Below are 26,435 nucleotides of genomic sequence, written 5' to 3' on the forward strand. Positions count from 1 at the left end.
GGTTTTCTTGCAGGATTTTTTTATGAAGTCTTCCATTGTTTACTCCATTTATAGTCCTAGGAAAAGTCCCATATGTTCTAACAGAAGTTTTTCATTAAAAATCCACATAGGTTTGATAATGAGTTTTTGAAGATTTTTTAGGGGGTATTAGAAGAAACCCTACAAGAATTCCTGCAGGATATTTTCCGATTGTCACAGTTTTCCTTTAACCATTTTTATGCTTCAGGCTCAAGAGCTCATCCACGGATTATTTCAGTAAATCTTTCAAGAACACTTCCAAGATTTCCTCAATAAAATCAGTCAGAAATTCTTCGCGACGTGCCTCTTAAAATTTCTCAAGATATTTCTTCAGCATTTCATCCAGCGATAATTTCTTAAGCAAAATTTTCATGGATTCTTTTAAGGAATAACTACAGCAATTATTCCTCCAATCATTTCATCGCAAATTTCGAATCGAATATCGAATATCGAAAAAAAAAATATGGAGGAATTTCTGAAGGAATCTCTGGATTAATTTCGGAAAGTATCCTTAGAGAATTGAACCCTGTTGGAGGAAATCTTTTGGAGGAAAATTCTAAAGTTCTCCTCCTTGGAGTAAATATATGGGAAATCTATGAAAGAATCACTGGATAAATTCATGGAGCACTTTAACACGTTTTTTTTTTAAACTGGAGCGATATTTATGAGCTGTAAACGAATTCAGGTTAAATTCTGCGTTCATGAATCCTCTCATGGCGTAGGGGTAACGCGCCCTAACTAGAGATCAGGGAGTCGTGAGTTCGATTCTCACTGAGAAGACGTGTAACTTTTTTGCAAAACTTCACATCAATTTGTCCATTTAATCCAATTGCAAAATATATGTCATGTTTAGCTTTCGGTAGTTGTTAAACTTCCACTCGGCTGGTTAGCCGTAAACCACGATTCATAATTAAAAACAAGATATTTGAAGGATTTTTGGGAGAATCTCTGGAGTAATTTTTGGGGTAATCTTTCCAAACATTCCAGGATGAAATTTCGAAGGCACCTTTTACGAAGTGCTTGGAGCCTTGAGAAGTCCGCAGAAAAATCACAAAGTGAACTCCTGAAAAAATCTTCGGAATTATATCTGAAGGGGAAATTTCTCAAGATTTCTCAACTGAAATCTGTTTGTAGTTCTTTATGGGCGGTTTCCATATAGAATGGCGCCAAAAATATTTTTGCCATCTCATGTCATTTTTATGAGTTTTGTGGTAAAAATTTGATATTTTGTTTTTAATGACCAACTTATGAAAAGGGCTTATATAGAAACAATGCGTCTTTTTACTTACGTTGTAAATAGGATACTTATGCAATTAACAATGTGAAAACCATTATAAATAATAAAAGTTACATAATAATGATGATATGAATCATTTAGCGATAGCCAGTTATCCCCTGAAATTATTTTTAGTTGATATCAAAGAAAAAAAAAGCAAAAATATTGAAAAAAGTCAATGAGCCCTAACTGAAAAAAGTGCAAATATGTGCAGCTAAATTCTTCACGATCCTTTAGGTTGAAAAACTTGGAAAAACCTTGGAAATGAATTTTAGCCTGGGCCAACTTGGGACAAAAAAGTATAAGATGTGTGAATTTTCGGTAAAATGTTTTTTTTCGGTGTAGTCCCCGCATCAACCTGAACTAAAGTACGATTTTTTATTTTGTTTTATTTTTATAAGATAGCTTTTTCAGTAAGCTTTCGAACAGTCTATAAAGATATGTATGAAATATTTCAATTCTGCAGCATATTCCATCCAACATATACCTATAATGTGTCTAGGTTTTTTTTCTTTAAAACACTAACTTTGGTATACTGTATCAATGAAACTACACTAGTATTTTAGGATTATCTTACTGTTGTGTAAACTACTATTTTACAATTTCTCATCGCAATAGACTGTTTTTTATCACACCTGTCTGTCTTGAATCGGCTTACTTTTCTGCACTGAATTATACAGTGATGTAAGAGTTATTAGGCATGTTTAATGAAACTTTAATAGTGAAAAAGCTTTTAATATTTTGCATCTTCTAAACGTTTTTTGAATTAATAACGCGAGTGTGGATACAATACTAACCTCCATTCAATAGATGAGTGCTTCGGAAGGCCCAAGCAAGTCGGTTCGTATTTTCGTGGTGCTGAAGAATTATTTTTTTCATTTCGTTTCGCGCATTTTGCTGGGCCGTGCTTCGTTAAGCCCACCGGTTCGCGTTATGCGAGTGCGTAAAGGTAAATATGTTCAGTTAAGGATGGATTGCCAACTGTTGAGCTCGTTTCATGTCACACATTTTGTCGTGGCAACGTTGCGTTTATGTGATTTTCAAATAATCTATGGTGTCGAATTTAATCCTTATTCCTGTTTCATATATTTTCATGCACACATACCATTCGTCTTTCGTAATTACTTAAAAATAAATTTTGAATAGTTCAACTTTATGAATGCCGACATACTTTTTTAAGCTTCTCCGAATTTATTGAAACTACGAGACAAAGATGCAAAACCAGTTTTAAGTAAGAGTCGTATTTTTCCTCCTTATCCATGGATCGCATCACCGACCAAAGGTGAGTCCCAGATCTTGTTCCTCCCTCACTAATAAACACCCTTCTCGTGGTGATTGTGAAGATGTAGAGATATTCTCGGTCTCTAGAAGCAACAATCATTATTCACTAACATTCTTTCCCCATCTCAACTGACTGTAAGGACTTGGCCGGTTTTGCTATTGATTAATAATATGAGAGCTGCTAAAATATGCACTTCGAGAGTAAGGGCAATGTCCCATCCCTTATTCGTTTGGATCGAAGAGCAATTCTTACCAGTTCCGATCAATCACGGAGTAGCAAAGCAACCATTGACATGTATAGTCAGTCTATGCTATGCTATGCTAATAACATCCATTCCATAGAAAATAATTATATAGTGAGAGCGAGTAACGTTAACTCATGTTACAACAGCACACTCTCAAACCGCAATGATATTAAAAGGATGAAAATAAAGCCATTTAAGAGCTACAGGACATTTTTTTTTCAAGTTTTGTTCGTTACTCTTGTCAAGTTCATAAGTCAATTCGCAGATTTTTCAGCTTCCCCGCTCTCACAACGTCCGCGTCGTAAAATGTAGCTCTATATCGAGAATTTCAGACATTTTATTTCATGCAATCTTGGTTGGAAAGGATGAATAAAAATTATGTGCTGTTAGTTAACTGGCGCCATGTCATGTACTTCATACCGCTAATACATTAGCAAAACTGATGACTGAGCAAAATTTAAAATAATAAAAGATGCTTCTAATGGCAAATCAGCATATTCTAGAGAAAAATGAATAGAGTAAGAAATGTGCAAAATTGGATGATCTTAACTTTGCAGCTGGCATCGTTTCAACAAATTCATTTCTCAAGCATGCTTAATTATGGATACCCCACTGTAAATCAACTTAATATATTTTCAGAATATTGTTTGCTGACTTTGAAAACAGCTTATCCGAAACTAACAAATGTTATTGGCCCATTTATAAGAAAGGAACCACAACTCAACCCGGAAGTTCGATGGGAAATTCCAGCTGTCCGCTTCCATTACTTTCCCAAATCCCTGCCATAAAAAAAACATTCCTGAAATTATGCTGTGTCGTACAACGACCAGAGAAATCGCTAAGCTACAACAGAAGAAAACACTTTTTCATCATCAGCACCATTTTTCATTTGCCAGTTGGTTGGACTGCTGACCTCGACTCAACTTTTCTGATGTTGTTTTCTTGTTTCATTTTTTGCATACCCCCAGGCGCTTTAGCGTTATAACAACCAGCGATTCAGAGTATGACTCTTGTGCACGAAGAAAGTATGTAATATGCGACCATAGTTTGAATGTTTTTTTTTCTTTTGATGGATTTTTGCAATGGGATGAAAGTCTCGAGCTTACTCTACAAGTGTTACATGTGTAAAAATCATGTAATATGGATGTTATCGGTTAAGGTGTTTTATATTCCAGAAATTTATCTAGAGCATCTCCCAAAACTTCCTCAATTTTTCAATGAATTTTATTAGAGATGACTTACGGATTTTCGTTTAATGTAATGTCTCCCAGTTTTTGCAGGAGTTGTTCCAATAATTTCTGCTATATTTCAGTTCCCTGCGGAAATGTCTTGACAATTTTTTTGAATTTTTTTTTTATTTCTTGAGAAAAAAAAACCATCGAATAACATCCACAAATTATTCCAGGAACAAATCATCAAGAAATTTCTAGTAAAATCTGAAATGCAGTTCGAGGATATGCCTTCGTTTCTGATGAAATTTCGGTCGAAAATCATGAAGCAATACACTTAGAAATGTTTAGTCACGGAGGAGCTTTCAAATGAACGTCTTTATTGAGAAATCCTTTTGAAAACTGTTGGATTGTTTCCTGAAACAGGCAATTGTAAGTAAGTTTACATAGACTCTGTATAAAGTTCATTTAGAGTTTCTATAAGAAAATGTTACAACAATTATTTCAGTGTTTTTGTTTGAATTTTCCCTAATACAAATTTCTGCAGTGATCAAGTCATTTCCTCGAGGATGTCATTGCACACAATTTTTTGCATCAATTGTTTTAGTGATTTCTCCAAAGATTATTCTAGCCAATCCTGCATAAATTCTTCAAAAAGCATTTCCACCGTTTGCTTAGGTAACTACTACAGGGAGTTCATCAGGAGATATTCCAGAGATTCATATAGAAATTCCTATGGGACCCGGTCTAGAATTTCTCATTGTTTTTTTCTTCTTCAGAAACTTCTTCATGTTAATTCTCTAGAAGTTTCCATTAAAGCATTACTTCAAAAGACTCTTTCAAAGCTATCTCGATTATTTTGTCTAATTTTCCATTAATTCTGCAAAAAGTTCCCGACCAGTGGATTAGAACAAAATTGTATCACTTTTATATCAAAAATTGTTTAGAGTTTTCGTTTTGTTTCTATTTTGATATAAGTACGCTAAATTGATGTAGGAGACAAGAACACACTTAAAACATAATCAGTTATAAGAAGAAAATTAGAAAAAAAAAGAAATGAAATGTGCGAAATTTGCAAATAACAATTTTTGTTATAATTAAAGTATAAAAAAACACAATAAGTTATATTCTTGTCTAATTTGAAACCTAGTAAGTTATAGTTTTGTTTATTCTTGTTTAGTGTAGAGGAAATTTTGGTATAATTTTCGTTATTTCAACTACTAACTAGCCAACATTATTACATATTTTGTAAGAAAAAAGCGTGATTACTGGGTAATAAAATCTGTTACAACTCTGTTGTAATCCATTGGTTGAGTTTGTTAAGGGTTTCGTCCGATTTTCCCAACATAAATTTCTCCAAGGGTTCCTAAGCCTAATAAAGTGCTGTAGGATAGAATTACTTTACTTTATTAATTTTCCGAGGAATTCCTATAACTTTATATAAATAAATATGGAATGGTGTTCGTATGTCACGAAATGGCTTGAGAACGGGTGACTGAACTTACATGATTCTTTCACTGTTGAATTCGTCCAGAGCTCCTACGTGTTTGTGCGAAGAAAAAGTTTGGAAAGTCATCGGGATAGTGAGAAAACGGGAGAAAACGAATCTGTCATTTTCTACACGGGACTAGCATGGCGTTTTTCAACAGCCTACTTGATGGCAAGACGAAGTTTGCCGGGACCACTAGTAATGTATAAAAAATTCTTCTTGAATCATTTTTCTTTTTAATTTTCTTAAGAAATTTATGAAAATAAAAAACTTAAGAAAGACCTGGAGTGTTCAAAGTATCTTTAAAGAAATTCTTTTTACAATCTTGACAAAAATTTGAACGAGGGTTCTGAAGGAAATTAAATGCTCTAGAAGTGTGTAGAATATTACCAAGAAGTTTCTGAAAAAAACTCTTAGAAAACTCCTTAATTGTATCATATGGGAATCTCTGGTGTTATTTGTGGAGGTGTCGTCAGAGAGATTCTTGTTGCAACTCTGAACAAAAGTGTTGGAGAAATACCTAGGATATACTGGTTGTATTCTGAAGCAGTATTGAATGAAAATCATGAAATCCTAGGAAATAAATCACTAGAGGGCTACAGACTTCCTTGAGAAATTTCGGAAGAAGTTCTGGAGGAATCTTTGGAGTAATATCTGGGGTCATCCTGAAAAATATCAGGTTTAATTTCCTAAAGGAAAAATTGATACACCCTCAATCTGTTCGGTAAAAATTACTGGGTTTTTGAACTACCGAGAAAGTCAGTAAACTAAGGAAACTTGTTAAAAATCGAATAACAGGAATTTTTGTTTGAAATTTTGCAGTGGGCTATATTTTAATACCAATTACCAATGAAAAATAAAACCTGGCGATATTTATCATTCAATCATGCATGACGATAATTTACATTTTACTGACTTTTTCGGTAGTTCAAAAACCCAGTAAAATTTTACCGACCCCAGTAATCTAATCTGAGCGTGTACGAATTCCGTAAAGGAATCGCTGAATTGCAATTCTGAAGACATCTCCGCAATAATATCTGTCCTAAAAAAACACTGAACTTAGCGAATTCCATTTTATTCCATCATGAATCTTCCAGTCACTATCCATTTTTACTATTATTTCTCCGTGAAATGGTTAAGTGATGTTCTTAGAAGCTCATAAACAATTTCCCTTGGCAACTAATTAAGCTGTTTTTATTTGCACAAACTCGATCAAACCTCAACCACCGGATGCGCCTTGTCCATACGCATGATGAGAACGCGAACGTTTCCTAAAATTAGACAACAAGCCGACCGTGGGTTGTTCATTTGATGTAGGTATCCTTCTGCGGAATTTCCATAGATGAGTCGGTGGTTTGCATGATAAACAGTGTAATAATTACTGTGAAATCGATACTGCACATCAACCCAGGCAACAACGAGACACAGTCGCCCCACAGTTGTGGATATCCCACGGTTATGGATCAATATTATCTGAAAAACATTCGCATATGCATACAAACCTTGACAGCGAAAGTAATATCACAGGTATGCATCAAAGGTAAGGCTAATCTAAAAAAAAAACGTCAAAACGTATGGTTTTGCTAATCTTCTTCTTCTTCTTTTTGGCATTAACGTCCCCACTGGGACAGAGCCGGCTACTCAGCATAGTGTTCTAAGAGCACTTCCACAGTTATTATACTGAGAGCTTTATTTGCCAAAGTTGCCATTTTCGCATTCGTATATCGTGTGGCAGGTAAGATGATACTCTATTCCCAGGAAAGTCAATGAAACTTTCATTATGAAAATATCCTGGACCGTCCGGGAATCCAACCCAGACACCTTCAGCTTATCTGTGCTTTGTAGCCTTGGACTCTAACCACTCGGCTAAGGGCCCATGGTTTCGCTAATATACCTTTGATTTACATTGCAGATAAGTTGCTGTTGTGGTGTTCTGATCCTCTTGTCATCCTCTCTCACAGACCTTTAGGATGGACAACTTATGAAAATTGTCTTAAAATCCACACTTTTTTTGCAAATTACTTGAAATTTGAGGTGCATTCCTAAAAACAACTATTCTCCAGTGCCAGAAAGATAATTTTGGTTTTAAGGCGTCATCGTAATGTATGATCATAGTTTGTACTGAAAAATGACTCCTAAATGATCCATAACTGCGGGACGACTGTACCCTAGGTACGCTGCTTCGTATCAAATTACTGGCCCAATCGACGACGACGACAGCGTTGTTGGTCGTAGGCAGAAGCTCAGCAAACAAGGGAAATTGCCGCGCTCTTGATATTGAACCCGAGAGCTACCAATATGAAACACAGTTTCAAACTTCAATCAAAGATCTAACGCTGTAATGAGAGGGGGGGGGGGTGAAATTGGGTGGATTTTCGTGCTGTGCATTTGGAAATGCTTGAATGAGCTTCTCGGTATTGGAGGAAGTACGAAAAGGCTCATCAGCCCACATCAGAGATGCAAGGCATTTGAATGGGCTATGTTATAGAGATAATTCTGTGCAAACGGCATCTCTGATGCAGCACATCCATATTTATTGTCATCAGGGATTGAATTCAGTGAAAATAGAGAGTATTTCTCGCTTATTGTACTCTGTAACAATCATGATCCGCTGCACATCATGAGAACTTGTTTAGCATCTTCTGCTATAGCTCTGATTATTGTTTTATCTCGCTTTAGAGATTCTTGTTCGCTGCTACTATTTATCAAACTCTTTTAATGTGATTTGAATTCAAAAGGGCACAGATATTTTAGGTTATGAGAAAATTTTAAAAATAAACCGTAGTCTAGGATTTGTACAGATGTAAGACTATTCTACATTCAAATTAAGAATTCTGTTAAGACATCCGAAAATCACTAGCAATTCATACAGCTTTAGATCATTCCACGCCGCGATGTGTTCGATTGATTCACCGATAGCCCAGCAGCTGGTGCGTTGTTGATTGTGTCGATAGAAGAGGGTGTTTTGGGTCTTCTCGATTGCAGCGAAGAAACGTTCACAGCTGTGGTGGATAATTGATGAGCGCTATTTAAGTCGTGTTTACCTAGTGGATGTGCGCTTCCATCCAATGTACTTTGCCGTCGCAGAAACAGACCGATGGCAATCGACAAGGATGGGTTCCAGATGGCAGTTAGTGGATGTTGTTGCGCTTTCGTGGTTCGGGTTAATGAACCTTGTAGCGATCTGGACAGTGAACTAATATGCCATCACAGCTTGCGGTTTTTGGAGTGTGTTGGACAGGTGTTGTTGGTTTCAGTGGGTCAGAGTACATCGTGAAATAAATGTTAGAAATATTCGACACTCACCAAGTTATAGCATTTTTAGCATAGTAAGATCGTGATAGGTGTTTACGAGGTAATGATGACCAGTTGCGAATATTACATGAGTTTAAATTATTAACATTTCCCCCAAAGAAAAAATAACATGTTTTTCCAAGCTGTAAAAGCTTGTAAGGAGGATCCTGGCTAGGGTCTAAAACTTCCTTGACTTATGCGCCAGACGACGAAGTCGTCTGTCAAGAACTCCGGATACGTAATGCCCAGCTAGCAGTTTTCAGTGCCTAGCACCGAATCCACCTCCAATCCCAAACAAACAAACAATCAGTCCGAATTCCAAAAACTTTCCCAAAATTCCTTCCCAAATTTCTAACAGAATGGTGAAACTTTCGATCAACCAAAAAAATAGTAAATCTAAAGTTAAGCAGACAAGAGAAAATTTTATTAAAAAAAGAATACTAGGTAAGGCAATTCAGTAAAACTTTTATCAAAATTTTAACGTTTTAAAATTCATTAAAGTTTTTTTTTTTCATTTCATCACGTACAATGCCCTGCACTGTCTCCTACCAGAGCTAGCTAAGTACTGAGTGGCTATCGGCTGTTCTCCCGGAGCTAAACGCTGGCCAACGGTACCGAACTCGCCGATAGTCACTCACTCCCTATGTGTGACGTCACTCACCTCTCGTGTATCTTTCGTGAGTCGTTCTAACCCCCTAACTGTGTTCTTCCCCTACTGCTACAAATAGTGTTTCCCTACTTGAAATCACGGTGGATTGGTGTGTGTTGATGGAGTTTGATTCGGGTACTTACAGTTGAGCGTCGCTTGCTGACTAACACGATCAACCCTGAGCAGGGGGTGGCATCGGTCCCGAGGACGACGCTATCGACCAACCACGTCGAGATTGATGAACACCAACAACGAGGGGAGGTGGCTCGGCTGCAGAAATTTTGTCTTTCTCTTCCCGGATATCGCAGGCGGGAGGTGGCGAAGGGTGATCACTACTCTTACTTGGGTGAGGTTATCCACAATCCGCGGTTCTGAGGTGGTAATTTTCCTCCCTGGAAAGGTGGTTTGGTACCGTCCGAACAGTCTCCGGACTTCAGAACGTGAGACGGGCGGGTACACTGGCGCTGGAATTCCTTCCCTTTGATGGACGACCCCACAGAGCGTGCAATCACGGGTAGCGGGTGTGATTCTCGTGGGGGGGCCAAGCTTCCTACTTCGATGGCCAACGCACTCTAGACGTACCTATAGTGGCACGAGACCACGAGTCGATAGGTATGCCCAGGGTAACCTCGCTGTGTACCAACCACCAAATCGGTTCACTTTCACCGTCGCAACGATCGATTAATCTTCGCACCACCAATCTCGCACCTTCACGTTTTAGCACCGACCGCACACCAATTCCCCAATGGAGAATGCCACCGGGCTGTGGCTACTGTAATAGCAGATTCTTAGTACCCAACACACACATTTTCTATCAATTCACCAAATTACCTTATATTCCTTGCTTCACTGTTCTCACTTTTTTCTTGGCTTTGACTCACTGCCTTAATTTTCCTACCCTTCTTGTCAAAAACGAAATATTAAATTTAGATTTTTTTTTTTTTTTACGGTTTGCAACTTACTTCCGACTACAATTATTTTAAACATACGACTCACGGTTTGTATTAAATTTCAATTAAATTGCAAATTATCTCTCTGAAAATAATAATAAATTTTATCACGTTAAAATTTACACTCTTCTTTTGATTTTATAGCTTCTTTTACTTGTTTTAGATAAAATAATTTTTAAGAAAATTTTCTCAATGCACTTGATAAGATTTTTTTAGCACTTGACTACTTGGCGGTCCAAAAGGGAAAGACCAACTTGTTGGTTTCGATTGACCAAGAAAGTTGTCACCGATTATATTAATATAATATTCGAGGGTTTCCGGTTCTATTTTGATTTAAATTCTGTAATAAAAATTTTCTTGTCGAATGATTTTCATTTCTCGGGGTTTCCTGTTAATCATTACTCTTCACCCACTCTCATCATCATCTTAAAACTCACACTTATAAACAATAGATTCGAGCACTTTATCATCTATAGTTGCCTATCTAACAGGCGCAATGGTAGCAAACGCTACTTATTTGAAACGGCGGATTTTCACCAAATCTGCTCGTTTCATCACTCCCAACTACCCAAAAAAAATATGGAATATTTTTTTTTTACCTTATTATTCTTCTTCATATATATCCAATTTCCGAAAAAAAAACATCACTTCTACGGTATTTTAGACTTATATTCTACTTTTTACACTTATCACTACTTTCATGCAAATTTTCGGGAATCGATTTTCTTTTATCATTCACTTGAAATCAAAACATGCCCGAGAGCGATACGACGCGACTGTTAATTCGAAACCGCACCAGTTAACTAACTGGTAAACAATTCTTTTCAAATGATATCGAACGATACCTTACTCCAATACATTTATTGGAAGAAATCCGAGGCTCATGCTCATAACCACCACATATGTCAATTATCGAAAAATGTACCTGAACTATTCGTCGGTCATATTCGTCTTAACAAAATGTAGCTAACTCATACTTATCACTCCGTATCAGTATACGGACACGATCAAAACTCTACAAATATCCACAATTAACTCTCGCTCATCTCTCTCGGTTCGTCAGTTAATGTTGAAATACCGGGCTATTAGAACTTTGTTGAACTTTGCTGTGGCATAGTCTATTGTCAAAAATTGGAGCGCATAGTGCGTATTCTGTCAAACTGTGAAATGGTATTGAGGCTATTGCTGAGAAACTATATATGGCATGCTTGCAGGATCACCGGTGTCTACCTTTCCAAAACGTAAGTACCAATTAATCAACCTTATTAAGACCTCTATCATTTCTTATATTTCTATTTTTCTAATTTATAAACTTCTCAGTCCAATAAGTCACCACTATGACCCCTTGACCTTGAAATTCTTCTTGAAACTACTGACTCTATCACGTTATGATGGAACAGTGTTCCCAACTTTCTTATTCTATGTGAATCTTTTGGTCTCTTTCGTGAAAGATGAAAAGCTTTCTTATTTAATTAGTACTACTATTTACATTATTTACATTTTAAACTATTGCTAATGTGTGTTTATTTTATTTTAGCACGAAACTGGAAGACGAATTGAATTATGTACTTGTTTCTTGAGATGTAGTCTCCTTTCGTGGTTTTGGTAAGTTGATTTTTGTTTTCGTTTCCAATTCTTCCTGTGCTATTTTATTTTTTTGTTTTTTTTTTGTGTTAATTATGCCGACTTTGCGTATTTTTCTGGTGCAGTTATTTTTTTATTTTATTATTTTTTTTTTTTTGACTTCACCCATAGTTTCTGTACATAGCTCGATCTTTTATAAAAAAAAACATAATTTGCAATATTACGCTCTAATTTTATAACTAAATTTTCTAATGCATATTCAATTAATTATCTAAATGCAAAGGATTTGTTTTTTTTTTCTATGATCTCATTTCATTCATATCTTATGCTGTTAATTTTATTTGTTTTTTCGTATTTGTTATTTTTGTTTGTATTTTGTTACTCGATTGTTTTTACAATATTTTAATAAACATTTACTAGATTTTATATCTATATTAACGTTTTCATTATTTGTTTACCGACTTTGCGTGTTTTGATGGTTCTAAATTTGGATTTCTTAGTTTTTATACATAGCTACAGGTTTATTTATTTTATTTTTTTAAACTTTCTTCAGTTGAGATACATGATACATTCCTAGGCTTTTACCATTCAAATCTTCTAAAATATAACAATAATCTCCTACTTTTTTTTTAACCACGGCCTCTGAATATTTTGGTGCCAGTTTTGCGTTAAATCCTTTGCCCTTATCTGATAGAAAATAATTCTTTTTTAGAACTTTTTGCCCTATTGCAAATTGCACCATTTTACCTGCTCGTAGATTGTAGTATTTAGAATATTTATCGTAGGCAATTTTTAAATTTTTTCGAACTTCTTCGAAAATATTTTTCATCTTACTGCTATGTTCCTGTTCTTCCGGAGATAAATCTCGTTCTAGATCTCTAAGTATCTGATATTCCTCGCCTGAGCTAATCTGGTTCCTTCCGAAGTTCACAAAATATGGAGAAAACTTACTCGATGAGTGCGTTGCGTTGTTGATTGCATGAGCAATTTTATATATATTCGCGTCCCATTCATTTTGCTCGTTTTTAATGAGAGCCCTAATAGCGGAAGTGATTACGCGATTTGTCCTTTCTGCGTTATTGACTTGCGGAAAATAAACTGGGGTAAGCCAGTGACTTACACTGTATTTTTGCAACAAATTTTTAAATTCTTTTGATGTAAATTGCGCCCCATTGTCCGATAGAACGATTTCGGGAACGCCAAACACCAAAAATATCATGTTTTCCATGAAAAATGAAAGTTGTTTCGCTTTTGCTTCCTTGAGAGGCTGTATAATTACGAATTTTGAAAATATGTCCGTTATAACTAATAAGCACGTATTTCCCGACCGTTTTGCCCGAGGAAAAGGTCTCACATAATCTATAGCAATAATTTGCCAGGGCTGGTTAGCTATCTTTTGTTTGCCCATAGGTGGCACATGATTAACATTATCGGATTTTGATTTCCTACACGCTATGCAGCCCTCACAAAATCTTTTTACGTCAGAGTACATCCTCGGCCAATAATATTTGTCTCTTATTTTGCCTAGTGTTTTTTCTGTGCCTAAGTGAGCCTCTTCATGGATTTCCCTAATTAATTCAACCCTTTCTGCTATTGTTGGAATTCGTTTCCATGTGAATCTCCTATCTGTAATCAATGACTCATCATTAACGAATTTGTAAATCACGTTGTCCACTATTTTGTAATCTTTGTATTTTAATGGATCAACTTTAATTTTATTAAGCATTCCACTATAGTCAGAGTCCTCCCATTTTACTTTAATGGTGCTGAGTGATCTCGAAAGACAATCTGCAGTGATGTTGTCACGCCCTTTCCTGTATTCAATGCTGAAGTCAAATTGCTGTAGTTTCAGCGCCCATCTGCATAACTTAGCCGAGCCTTTCTCAGCGCTCACTTTTGAAAGCCAGACCAAACTCCTGGCATCTGTAATCACTCGGAAATGCGTTCCTTCAATATAATTGCGGAATGCTTCAATTGCCCACAACACTGCTAAACATTCCTTTTCTACTGCGGCATATTTTCGCCGTGTAGAATTCAATTTCTTACTAAAATAGGCGATAATTCGCTTCTCGCCGTGCTGTTTTTGAGTAAGGACGGCTCCTACTGCTAAATCGGACGCATCAGACTCTATGGTAAATTCTAGGTCAAAATTAGGATTGGCCAGAATTGGCGGACTAATCAGTGCCTGTTTCAGTTTGTTAAGCGCCTCGTTTGCTTCAGAGCTCCAAGAAAATTTTTTCCTGTCTTTCTTTAAAAGATCTGAAATAGGAGAGGTTATATCGCTGTAATGTTTGATAAACTTTTGGTAGAAGTTAGCTAGTCCCAGTAGACGTCTAATGTCTTTCACTGTTTTCGGTGCTTCATAGTCCAGAATAGGTTTAATCTTTTCCATGTCAATCGAAATACCTTGTTCAGAAATCACGTACCCTAGATACCTGACACTTTTCCTACAAAATTTAGACTTATTTAGGCTGATCGTTAAGTTTGCCCGTTTCAAACGACTAGCAACTTCTTTTATTAGTGCAACATGTTGGGATAATGTTTCGGTCGCGAGGATGATGTCATCTAAATAAACCCATACGTAGGGTTGTAGGTCATTTCCGAGGACTAAATCCATTAGCTTGGACATAGTAAAAGGGGCTCCTTTCAGGCCGAAAGGCATCACTTTGAATCTATATAACCCTGACTTCGTCCTAAACGCAGTATATTTTCTAGATTCTTTAGCCAGCGGAATTTGCCAATACGCCTCTTTCAGGTCAATTACACTAAAGTATTTGGCCTTTTTAATTCTGTGTAAGACTTCGTGTAAGTTAGGAATTGGATACGCGTTATTTTCGGTCACATCATTAACCCGCCGCGAATCCAAGCAAACGCGGAATTTACCGTTAGCTTTTTTAATCGGTAGCAAAGGGCTTGCATAATCCGAGTCGCATGGTTCAATAACATCCATCTTTTTCATCCGTTCTAACTCTTCGTCCACATATTTCTGGATATATGGCGAGCAGCGGTACATCGGAGAAGCTTTTATCTCGGCGCCTGGAATAATTTGGATTTTGTGCTCTAAGATCGCGGTCCTACCGATTTTGTCATCTTCGGAAAACTCGAAACAACTAATTGCCTCTAGTAGTTGAAATCTTTCTTCCCTATTCAGTACGTGTTCTGTTTCTATTTCTTCGATCGACATGGAGGGAAAGTCTAGCGTGGGTACTTCTAAGGACAAGTCTTCATCGTCACTATGACTGTCAGGTTCATGTACTGCTCCGACAAATTCAGAAAATGTGAGTGCTAGTTCTGATTCATCTGCCGAAAAATAGTTTTCAATCAGACGAATTGGACAAACTTGTATCTGACTTTGAGAATTCAATCGATCTATGGATATGATTTCTTTATTGGTCATTTCGATTGCTGGAACTATATTGAAAGCTCTCCAAAAATTAACGCCTAATATTAAGGGTTTGGAAAATTCTAAAACAATATAGATTCGAACCACTCTCGTTAAATCATTAAACGTTAATGGTACATTTACAAAACCTAAGCAATGATGCTCAGCTGTTCCTGCTGTATCTACTCTGATATTTGTTTTGTGAATTTTAAAATTGTATCTACGGACTAAGTCTATTGAATTCATGACAGAGATTTCAGCTCCCGAGTCTAACAGAGCTTCAATATTAGAATCGACAATTTTGACTAAAACATGTGGACATTTGTTTGGCTTAATGTTCAACTCATAAATTTTCCAGTTTGAATGATGATCCCCTAACAAGTTTTCTTTCTTGGGGTCTAAACAATTCTCCGGAAAAGAAACACCCCTTACTTCTCCTCCGAGCTCTCGTTTTTTGGAGCCTGTTGAGGAAGCGTATGACTCTTTGGACAGGTCATGAAAGTAACTCCAGGCATGCCGCATGCGTGGCAATAAATTACCTTGGGTTGTTTGCAATCCCTCCACCGATGACCATATTTTCGGCAATTCCAGCAGAGAGAATTCAATTGCAATAAATTTTCTCGTCCTTGAGGTTCAGTTATGTCTGGTCGGGGTTCACGGTATCTGCGTTGTCGGTTTTCTTTTTTGTCGAAAGCGCACACTTCCTGTTCAGAAGACGAGGAAGAAGAATCAGACGACGCATCCACATTTCTGATATGTTTTCTTGTGGGAAGGGAGGTTTTGGAATAAATTCTTCCACTGTCTTTATCCAATTGCTGACAAAGCATGCTTAAATGCGCAATGTTTTTAATTTTGAAAAATGAAAGTTTGGTCTTGTACCAGCGTCTCATGTTGTTTCTAAGGACCTTCAACCTTTTCCGCTCCGAATACTGTTTAGTCATTCTTTCAAACATTCCCTCTATTTCCGAGCAAAAAGCCACAAACGACTCTCCCTTTTTTTGTTTTCTATCCTTGATGTCTTGAAGAATTTTCCTGTCTTTATTTGGGTCACCGAAACGGATTTTTAATTGTTTCGAAAATTTATCCCACGTTTTATACTTCTTTTTATAGGTAAAATACCATCTACGAGCTTCTCCAGCAAAAAGAATGTAGGCGTGATCTAAAAATCTATCGTTTGGAATGCGTTCAGCATCCATTAATTCGTTGACTTGGAAAACGAAATCAGACACATCCATACCGTGGATATCTCCACTGAACTGGATACCCCATTTGTCAAGTCGGTAATTCTGGACCCGATTATCACGACGTCCAATATCATCAGACCTTTCTGACGGGTAAATAGATCCGGAGTCCGAGCTACTTTCTGAAGATAGCAGACTGCTCAACGAATCCAAAGACGAGCTGTCATCCGACATAGGTTTCTTAGGTAATTTTGTTTTCCTGCTCTTTTTCCTATTCTGTTTCTCATTAATTTCGTGAACTTCAATATCCTGTCCTTCTATAGAGCCAAGCCTTTCAAACCGCTTGGGAACCGCTCCTAGATTCCTCATCGATTCCCTTTCCTGAATAACTTTTTTCTTTGTTTTATCGTCGCGGTCAATACTAATTTTCATTCCTGCAATATTTGGGAATTGTTTGAAATAGTCTCCAATTGTAGAATTCACTGCCCTTGATAAGGTATCGTGGTCAAATGATTGATTTTCTTTCCGAACCGAAGTTTCTGCAAAACGTGGTGCCCTAGCTTTTGTTAATTTATTCTCCTGTTTAAATTGCGTTCGATCTGAGCCTTTAGAATCACCAAGTTCCTCTTCAGACTCGCTTAGATTCATCAATCTAACTGCAGTTGTTTTGTAAATTTTAATCAAATTTTTGATTCTAAATAAAATCTCGACTTTTTGTTCTCCTTGAGCCAGATCAACCACTTTGCTTCTATTAACTCTTTCCTTCCAGTGACGAAGTTGTGAAATCCATTTAACTTGAATAGTTCTGGCTAAACCATATTCAATTTCTTCAAGTTTTTTTGTAACTAACGGTAATTCATTAACGAAAAAAATGTCCTCCGTTAAAACGATAGTATCGTTACCTTCTTCTAGGAATATTCTTCTCAAACGATCCCGTTTCTGTTTTTCTGTTTCTTCGTACAACTGGTTTCTTATCAGCAACTCATAACCTACTTCATCTTCACTTAAATCATGCGAGTTTATTAGCAAAGCTGACCCTTCTGATTTAGCCATTTTAAATTTTATACTTTTCTGGTTTTTTTTTTCAGGAAATTGGTACTCAACCGCAGTATGAAGAAAGGATAAATATGATTAATATTGTAAAATAGAGTAATAATATCAATAAAAAGAAAAAATGAATATTCAATCTTGTTTAACCTAATGTATTCCTTGAACGAAAATGTATATCCAATTCAAATAATCTTATCCTAAACTAATTTAACCAAAATAGTATTAAAGTGCTCGAATCCACTAAATCTATCTTAACCTAATAATGTATAGTTCAATTCAAAATAAAGAGGGGTGAAAAATATTGATCAATAAAATTTCTAATTCAAGTGGGACGTGCTGTTTATAAGTTGGGCGCCACTGTAAGGAGGATCCTGGCTAGGGTCTAAAACTTCCTTGACTTATGCGCCAGACGACGAAGTCGTCTGTCAAGAACTCCGGATACGTAATGCCCAGCTAGCAGTTTTCAGTGCCTAGCACCGAATCCACCTCCAATCCCAAACAAACAAACAATCAGTCCGAATTCCAAAAACTTTCCCAAAATTCCTTCCCAAATTTCTAACAGAATGGTGAAACTTTCGATCAACCAAAAAAATAGTAAATCTAAAGTTAAGCAGACAAGAGAAAATTTTATTAAAAAAAGAATACTAGGTAAGGCAATTCAGTAAAACTTTTATCAAAATTTTAACGTTTTAAAATTCATTAAAGTTTTTTTTTTTCATTTCATCACGTACAATGCCCTGCACTGTCTCCTACCAGAGCTAGCTAAGTACTGAGTGGCTATCGGCTGTTCTCCCGGAGCTAAACGCTGGCCAACGGTACCGAACTCGCCGATAGTCACTCACTCCCTATGTGTGACGTCACTCACCTCTCGTGTATCTTTCGTGAGTCGTTCTAACCCCCTAACTGTGTTCTTCCCCTACTGCTACAAATAGTGTTTCCCTACTTGAAATCACGGTGGATTGGTGTGTGTTGATGGAGTTTGATTCGGGTACTTACAGTTGAGCGTCGCTTGCTGACTAACACGATCAACCCTGAGCAGGGGGTGGCATCGGTCCCGAGGACGACGCTATCGACCAACCACGTCGAGATTGATGAACACCAACAACGAGGGGAGGTGGCTCGGCTGCAGAAATTTTGTCTTTCTCTGCCCGGCTAGCTCAGTCGGTAGAGCATGAGACTCTTAATCTCAGGGTCGTGGGTTCGAGCCCCACGTTGGGCGCCACTGTAAGGAGGATCCTGGCTAGGGTCTAAAACTTCCCTGACTTATGCGCCAGACGACGAAGTCGTCTGTCAAGAACTCCGGATACGTAATGCCCAGCTAGCAGTTTTCAGTGCCTAGCACCGAATCCACCTCCAATCCCAAACAAACAAACAATCAGTCCGAATTCCAAAAACTTTCCCAAAATTCCTTCCCAAATTTCTAACAGAATGGTGAAACTTTCGATCAACCAAAAAAATAGTAAATCTAAAGTTAAGCAGACAAGAGAAAATTTTATTAAAAAAAGAATACTAGGTAAGGCAATTCAGTAAAACTTTTATCAAAATTTTAACGTTTTAAAATTCATTAAAGTTTTTTTTTTTTCATTTCATCACGTACAATGCCCTGCACTGTCTCCTACCAGAGCTAGCTAAGTACTGAGTGGCTATCGGCTGTTCTCCCGGAGCTAAACGCTGGCCAACGGTACCGAACTCGCCGATAGTCACTCACTCCCTATGTGTGACGTCACTCACCTCTCGTGTATCTTTCGTGAGTCGTTCTAACCCCCTAACTGTGTTCTTCCCCTACTGCTACAAATAGTGTTTCCCTACTTGAAATCACGGTGGATTGGTGTGTGTTGATGGAGTTTGATTCGGGTACTTACAGTTGAGCGTCGCTTGCTGACTAACACGATCAACCCTGAGCAGGGGGTGGCATCGGTCCCGAGGACGACGCTATCGACCAACCACGTCGAGATTGATGAACACCAACAACGAGGGGAGGTGGCTCGGCTGCAGAAATTTTGTCTTTCTCTTCCCGGATATCGCAGGCGGGAGGTGGCGAAGGGTGATCACTACTCTTACTTGGGTGAGGTTATCCACAATCCGCGGTTCTGAGGTGGTAATTTTCCTCCCTGGAAAGGTGGTTTGGTACCGTCCGAACAGTCTCCGGACTTCAGAACGTGAGTCGGGCGGGTACACTGGCGCTGGAATTCCTTCCCTTTGATGGACGACCCCACAGAGCGTGCAATCACGGGTAGCGGGTGTGATTCTCGTGGGGGGGCCAAGCTTCCTACTTCGATGGCCAACGCACTCTAGACGTACCTATAGTGGCACGAGACCACGAGTCGATAGGTATGCCCAGGGTAACCTCGCTGTGTACCAACCACCAAATCGGTTCACTTTCACCGTCGCAACGATCGATTAATCTTCGCACCACCAATCTCGCACCTTCACGTTTTAGCACCGACCGCACACCAATTCCCCAATGGAGAATGCCACCGGGCTGTGGCTACTGTAATAGCAGATTCTTAGTACCCAACACACACATTTTCTATCAATTCACCAAATTACCTTATATTCCTTGCTTCACTGTTCTCACTTTTTTCTTGGCTTTGACTCACTGCCTTAATTTTCCTACCCTTCTTGTCAAAAACGAAATATTAAATTTAGATTTTTTTTTTTTTTTACGGTTTGCAACTTACTTCCGACTACAATTATTTTAAACATACGACTCACGGTTTGTATTAAATTTCAATTAAATTGCAAATTATCTCTCTGAAAATAATAATAAATTTTATCACGTTAAAATTTACACTCTTCTTTTGATTTTATAGCTTCTTTTACTTGTTTTAGATAAAATAATTTTTAAGAAAATTTTCTCAATGCACTTGATAAGATTTTTTTAGCACTTGACTACTTGGCGGTCCAAAAGGGAAAGACCAACTTGTTGGTTTCGATTGACCAAGAAAGTTGTCACCGATTATATTAATATAATATTCGAGGGTTTCCGGTTCTATTTTGATTTAAATTCTGTAATAAAAATTTTCTTGTCGAATGATTTTCATTTCTCGGGGTTTCCTGTTAATCATTACTCTTCACCCACTCTCATCATCATCTTAAAACTCACACTTATAAACAATAGATTCGAGCACTTTATCATCTATAGTTGCCTATCTAACAGGCGCAATGGTAGCAAACGCTACTTATTTGAAACGGCGGATTTTCACCAAATCTGCTCGTTTCAAGCTATAAATAGTAACTCCTGAATTAATGCTCCCACTGCTAAGACCGCTTTTTTTCGTCCTGCTGTGATCGTTAAAAAGGGCACTATTCTGCACTCCATCCACAAAAAAGTACATCATGTCGTTCATTGCACGAACGTGCACCCCCCGTTACTTGGGAGGCGAAGAAGACGGCATAAATTACAGTTCATTTTCAATTAACACTTGTTGCTCCTTCTATCCGCGACGAGGCGCAAAGTGGGTGGTATAGTTTTGGCTCGTGTGCGATGCCGTTTCTCAGATCGTAGCAGTTTAAATCGACGTGATACTGGCGGCGGCGACGACACGCCAAACCCAACGAATAATTATTCAAAAATGTGATGCTTATTTGGAATGAGCGTGTAAATTGGTCGTTAATCGTCGTCGTCGCTTTCGGCAACCGCCGATTCCCATGAGAAAAGGCGATAGACCCTGTCCAATGGTTCCGGAGAAACAGTTCACCGTCCAATAAGGTTCTGTTCCGGCCTCGTTATTTTTTGTAGGGATTATTTTCGGCTTCCTTTTTTATACCTATGCCAATAGAGAAGATTTAACTTCCTAGAAGGTAGGAACAGGACCCTTGTTTTCAAGCTCAATTTACACGCTAGTGGTTGCTACCAGGGGGGGCAATTCGGTTGCTCTACTAATGAAGGTGCCTGGGGATTGGGGATGAGGATGATTTGTTACTCTGGTGAAAAATAAAGCTGACGTACACTGACTGTAGCCAATTCGGATGAAGAGCGCTACAAAAGCTGACATTAAGGATGATACAAAGCTGTGTAATCTCTTTCTAATGGAGTTACATGGTCTTTTCCCAGCAGGATGGAAGTTACGTGCTGTGTCGTTGATGTGCTTCGGGGAACACGATTGAATAGAAAGCAACTGTTTTGACGGCGGGGACTTATCTGTGCCGCGACAAGCCATCAATCTCGCTGGTGGAGAGATTTTGTTGATTCCTTAACACAGCAGTTCCACTTGACACACGAGGACTACCAACCTTCTCAATGGAGCTTAATTTATTCACGAACTTCCCGTGTTTTCCGTTTTTCGATCTATGGTTGACTTCCCTAGGTATTAAGTATTTGCCACATTATATACGAAAGCAAATATAACAAATCGAGAAAAAAATCCTTAACAAATAATAGTGAGATTACACCTAGAACACTAAGCTGAAAAGCAGACAACAAACAGGGAATCGCAATACATACATACGTCAAGCCACATTATTTCACAGGAACTCAAAAGACACCGACACGTTAATGCTTCCAGTGGACGATTTGCCCTTTGAAAGAAGCACCACACTAGATAACGAGGAAATCATAAACTTTACGCTTGTATAGTGGTCATGTCTTGCTAATATCACTTCTGGTATTTCTGATGCACTTGGAAAAAGTGGTGCAGCAATCCCTGAAATAATTCTGATGGAGTCCTAATTTCAATAAGTATGCATACGAAATCTGTTTAAAAAAATCTAGAAATTATTTTAAGAAATTGTTTGGATGAATTTTGGATAGTATATGTAAAAAAAATCGAGACCTTCCATAGCCGAGTAGTTAGCATTGGCGTAGCTAGGATTTTTTCTGGAGGGGCCTAACAAATTTAAATTTGATCTCATTTGTTTGTGATTTTCTCTCATATCGCCGCACATCAGTGATTTTGGTAAGTTTAAATTTTCACTACGAAAAATATTCATTCCTTGTCTAATCCAGTAAAAATCCTTCAAAATTTTTTAAAGGGACTCAAAAAATATCCTTCTTGATTCATTCACGAACTTTTCAGATAACTCAACCATGTGCTTTTAAGAGATTCCTCTCTGAATTTTCTCGGGGATTTTTTCGTCAATTATTTTAGGTCTTTTTACATTGTTTTCTCTGCTTCAACAGTTTTTACTGAGTTCCTTCTGAGATTCCCATTGAAAATCATTCCCATCATTCGTTGAATTATTATTTAGCAGATTTTTGCCTGAAGTTTCTTTAGGATTTCTGATCTCACCAGAAAATTTCTCTGCTTTAAAAAATCTCTCAAAGAAATCTGTCCGAGAATGCTGCAGACATTATTTTAAACATTTCTTCAGGAAAATTCTTTACAGCTGGAATTAATCAATTGATAGTTTGAAACGTTATCCAATTGTTCAATAATTATTTGATATGCAATTTCTGGAATAACTGAAGAATTCTCCAAGAAGTAGTACAAGAAATTCTAGTAGTCTTACCAAAATTGTCTTCAAGATCTCCAAGCAAGGCTTCTCTTCACAAATTCTTCAGAGAGTTCACCAACAGTTTTTCCAACTTTGCCTTTGAAATTGCTCTTAAAGTATCTCTCCAGATTCCTTCAACAAATCTTCATGAACATTTCTCGAAATGTCGATTTCTTGAAAAATGTTCTTGAATATAATTACTGTAAAAAATGAAGCAAATCCAAAGAAAAAATTCATTGGTCAAATAAAAAACTTTGGATTTTGTTTGGCATTTTCACAACATTTTAAATTTCTCCCATCCATTTGAACAAAACATAGCCAGGTAGAAATTCCTTAAAAAATCTGTTATGAAGTAAGCTTTAAATTTTGCTGAAAATTCCCGTTATCTATTGTCTAAGAAATTTCATTAGAATTTTTGTTTATGTTTTCAATTAATTTGGTCGGGCATAGTGCGAGTTGTAGTTAATGTATTTATTTACTGAATTCTTATTAGAAAAATCATCATGACCGGATATCTCGAGCATGGCATCCCTTAAAAACATGGGAAATCATAATGCAGTGAATATGCTTCTTTATACTAAAACATTTAAATTATCTTTAAATTTTTGTAACACGGTACTTCTTGCCACGGAGATGTCGAAAAATTGCGTTTATCATATATCTTTTATCTATATAATTCTTCCGGTAAACTTCATCTAGACAATCTATGGCAGAATAATTAAAGAGATTTTTGAAGAAATCCGATGATGAATCCTTGAAAAAATGGGACTATCCCTGGGGGTACGCAAACAACAAAAAATAACTTGTAATATCACCTCATTACAGCTGTACATTAATCCTGTTGCAATTATGGTGTAAAGCCGGCGACAGTGGAAAATCAGGGTTCAGCAATCGATAGAATCGGTTTGAGAAATTAACAAAAAAGATGTAAAACTTAGAGTGAGATTCGAACCCTGGTCTACTAAGAGAGACGTGTACGATACCTCTTGCCCATATTGATAAATAGTGAAGAATTAGGCCGATATTATTTATTTTTAGTAATATGAATCTCTAGCTGGATTCGAAAAAAAAAACAAACCTTGGATTATTGCATGTTAAAATCATTGCCTAAACTCCTGAAGGATGAAATTCTTAAATAAACTCTTGGAGGAAGCCCTATAGGAATTTCTGCAGTAACACTCCAAGATATTTCTGAATATATTTTACAGGTTCTTGATAGAATTCTTGTAGGGATCCTTCGAATGATTTCAGAATGAATTACTGGATAGTTTTTCAAAGGGACTAAACTGGTTACAGAAATTCATTGAACAAACCCTGAATTTTATACAAATCCAAGAAAGGATTCCTCGAAGAATGTATAATGAACTGTGAAGGAATTCCTGAAAACATCCCACGTAATCAAATCTTGAAGAAATTCTCTGACAAGGCTCCTAGAGACATAAGTCTGGTAGATACTTTCAGATGAACACTTGAACGATTTCTGTGAGAAATTTCTGAAAATAATCTTGGAGAAGGCCTCGAAGGAGCAATTTTAGATGAAATTCTTGGGATTCTTCTTGATCGTTGAAACCCGCTCCCCATTAGATTAGATGCACACTTTAAAAAAAAATACGAATTACGGTGAAATTTCACCGTAATCGCAACAGCTGAAGCTTCGGTGAAAAATCACCGTACAATCTGTAAAATCTTTGAACATAACGAAAAACGAGAAAATGGTTCAGACCGAGGATCGAACTCCCGACCTACCGATCGGGAAGTAGGCTTGCTACCACTAAGCCAGCTTTCACTGCTTGTTAGTGTTGTGCAAAAACTGAAACAAAAGGAGGCTTATGCCTGCCAGAGCGACTGTCATACGATTTCACAGAAGTTCGGTGAAAATAATGCTGTTACAGAACCGTTCATTAGTATTGCACAGGGTTATAGTAAAATTGTTTGTTTCACGGATTTTTTCCGGTCAAATAATAGATTTCACGGATTTTCTCCAATAAAATAGTTGATTTCACGGGTTTTGTCGGTAAAATAGTAGATTTCACTGGAAAATCTATATGTTTGTTGTTTACAGCTCAATTTCGGTGATTTATTTCACAGGATACTGCGATTTATTTTAAGTGTGTGGGATTCTGATTCATAAGGATCAATTGTGAGGGGGGTGGAGAGGTAGTGACGCCTAAGTAAGATAATTATTAGCCATCCTGTTGAGCGTTAATTGATTCAATATACGACCAAAATGTATACGTTTTTGAGTTGCGGCTACAGTTAGCATAGTTATCATAGTTAAATCATAGTTAAACATCATAATTTATCTGTCAGGCATCCGACTCAAATTCCATATAATTCACAAGCAACCATTCTCAGTTTACACCGGCTCCGACTAAACGCTCGTAAATCAGTAGGAAAATGAGCCCTCCGAGGAATGTGTATGCATTTTTGCACGCTGCACTTTTCCTTTTCAATAACGTCAGATTCTTTTTTTTTCACAATTTGATGCAGCAGGACGGCGCCAAGACGTGATGATGAACTCAAGAAACTCTCTCTTTCTGGGCAAATATTATGTTCACTCGCTCTTCTCGGTGTAGCATTTCTGAACAAACTGAACACTTCGTTGAATGGCATCCATCATCCATCGTCCGTCCGTGTCTATGAAGTTACTCGCGATGCCGCCTTTGGGGGTTCGTTCGAATATTACGTAAAGCAATTTCCTGCCATTAATTTATGTTCCAAAAATATCGATATTGTGTGTTTCATTTAGCAAACTTTTGCCCCAAACTAGTTTCGAACTCTCAAACGGTGAAGCAACAGCTCGTTTAAGACAATCTATTTTTGAATTGTTATAACTAAGAATGACATACATTGTTATAAATAAGAATGGCACTGAACAAGAATGTTCAGAAAATTATAACCAATATCTTGAAGGTTCACAGTGCAGTATTTATTTATTTTTAAAATTTAACACCCCCCCCCCCTTTGGGGCGTTACGTAATATTTGAACGATCCTTTTCCCAGCCAGTGTATACTGAAATTAATACATATTTCTAGCGGTGAGGCAGCAGCCCTCAAAGGAGTAGCGCCGTCATCGTCGTGTAATACCTACTTGTTGAACAGTTTTGTTCAGAAATGATGGAACGGCGAAAATAGCAAAGCTTTTAAAATAACTTCTCTGTCCCTTCGACCCTCGATACTGCATGGGCTTAGGACACATCAATCGGTTCACCCCACTTCCCGAATCCTTTAGGTCGCCGTGGCCAATCAACGCCCCGCTGCTAAGAAGCATCGTGATTCGATTGTGCCAAGTCACTGTAGGTATACATCTTTTCGCTTTTCGCCACTTGGTGCCGATTACCACTCCACGGCGGCAGTCAATCGAGCGTATCCGCCGCTGAAGTGGCACTGGCGCAGCCACTACTGGATGTATCCTGACCTGGCTTAACAGT

At 37.5% G+C, this 26,435-nt stretch overlaps 1 protein-coding gene and 1 non-coding gene across 15 annotated transcripts in view; both read left to right on the plus strand.

The window, feature by feature from the left end:
• Positions 1-26,435, plus strand: part of LOC5565278 (phosphatase and actin regulator 4) — a 557,239-nt gene that overhangs the window by 45,924 nt on the left and 484,880 nt on the right. The window lies entirely within an intron of this gene.
• Positions 18,715-18,787, plus strand: Trnak-cuu. Its single transcript has one exon. It is a non-coding gene; the product is annotated as a tRNA-Lys (tRNA).

Source organism: Aedes aegypti, chromosome 2, assembly GCF_002204515.2.
Source record: "Aedes aegypti strain LVP_AGWG chromosome 2, AaegL5.0 Primary Assembly, whole genome shotgun sequence".
Classification (NCBI taxonomy): Eukaryota; Metazoa; Arthropoda; class Insecta; order Diptera; family Culicidae; genus Aedes; species Aedes aegypti.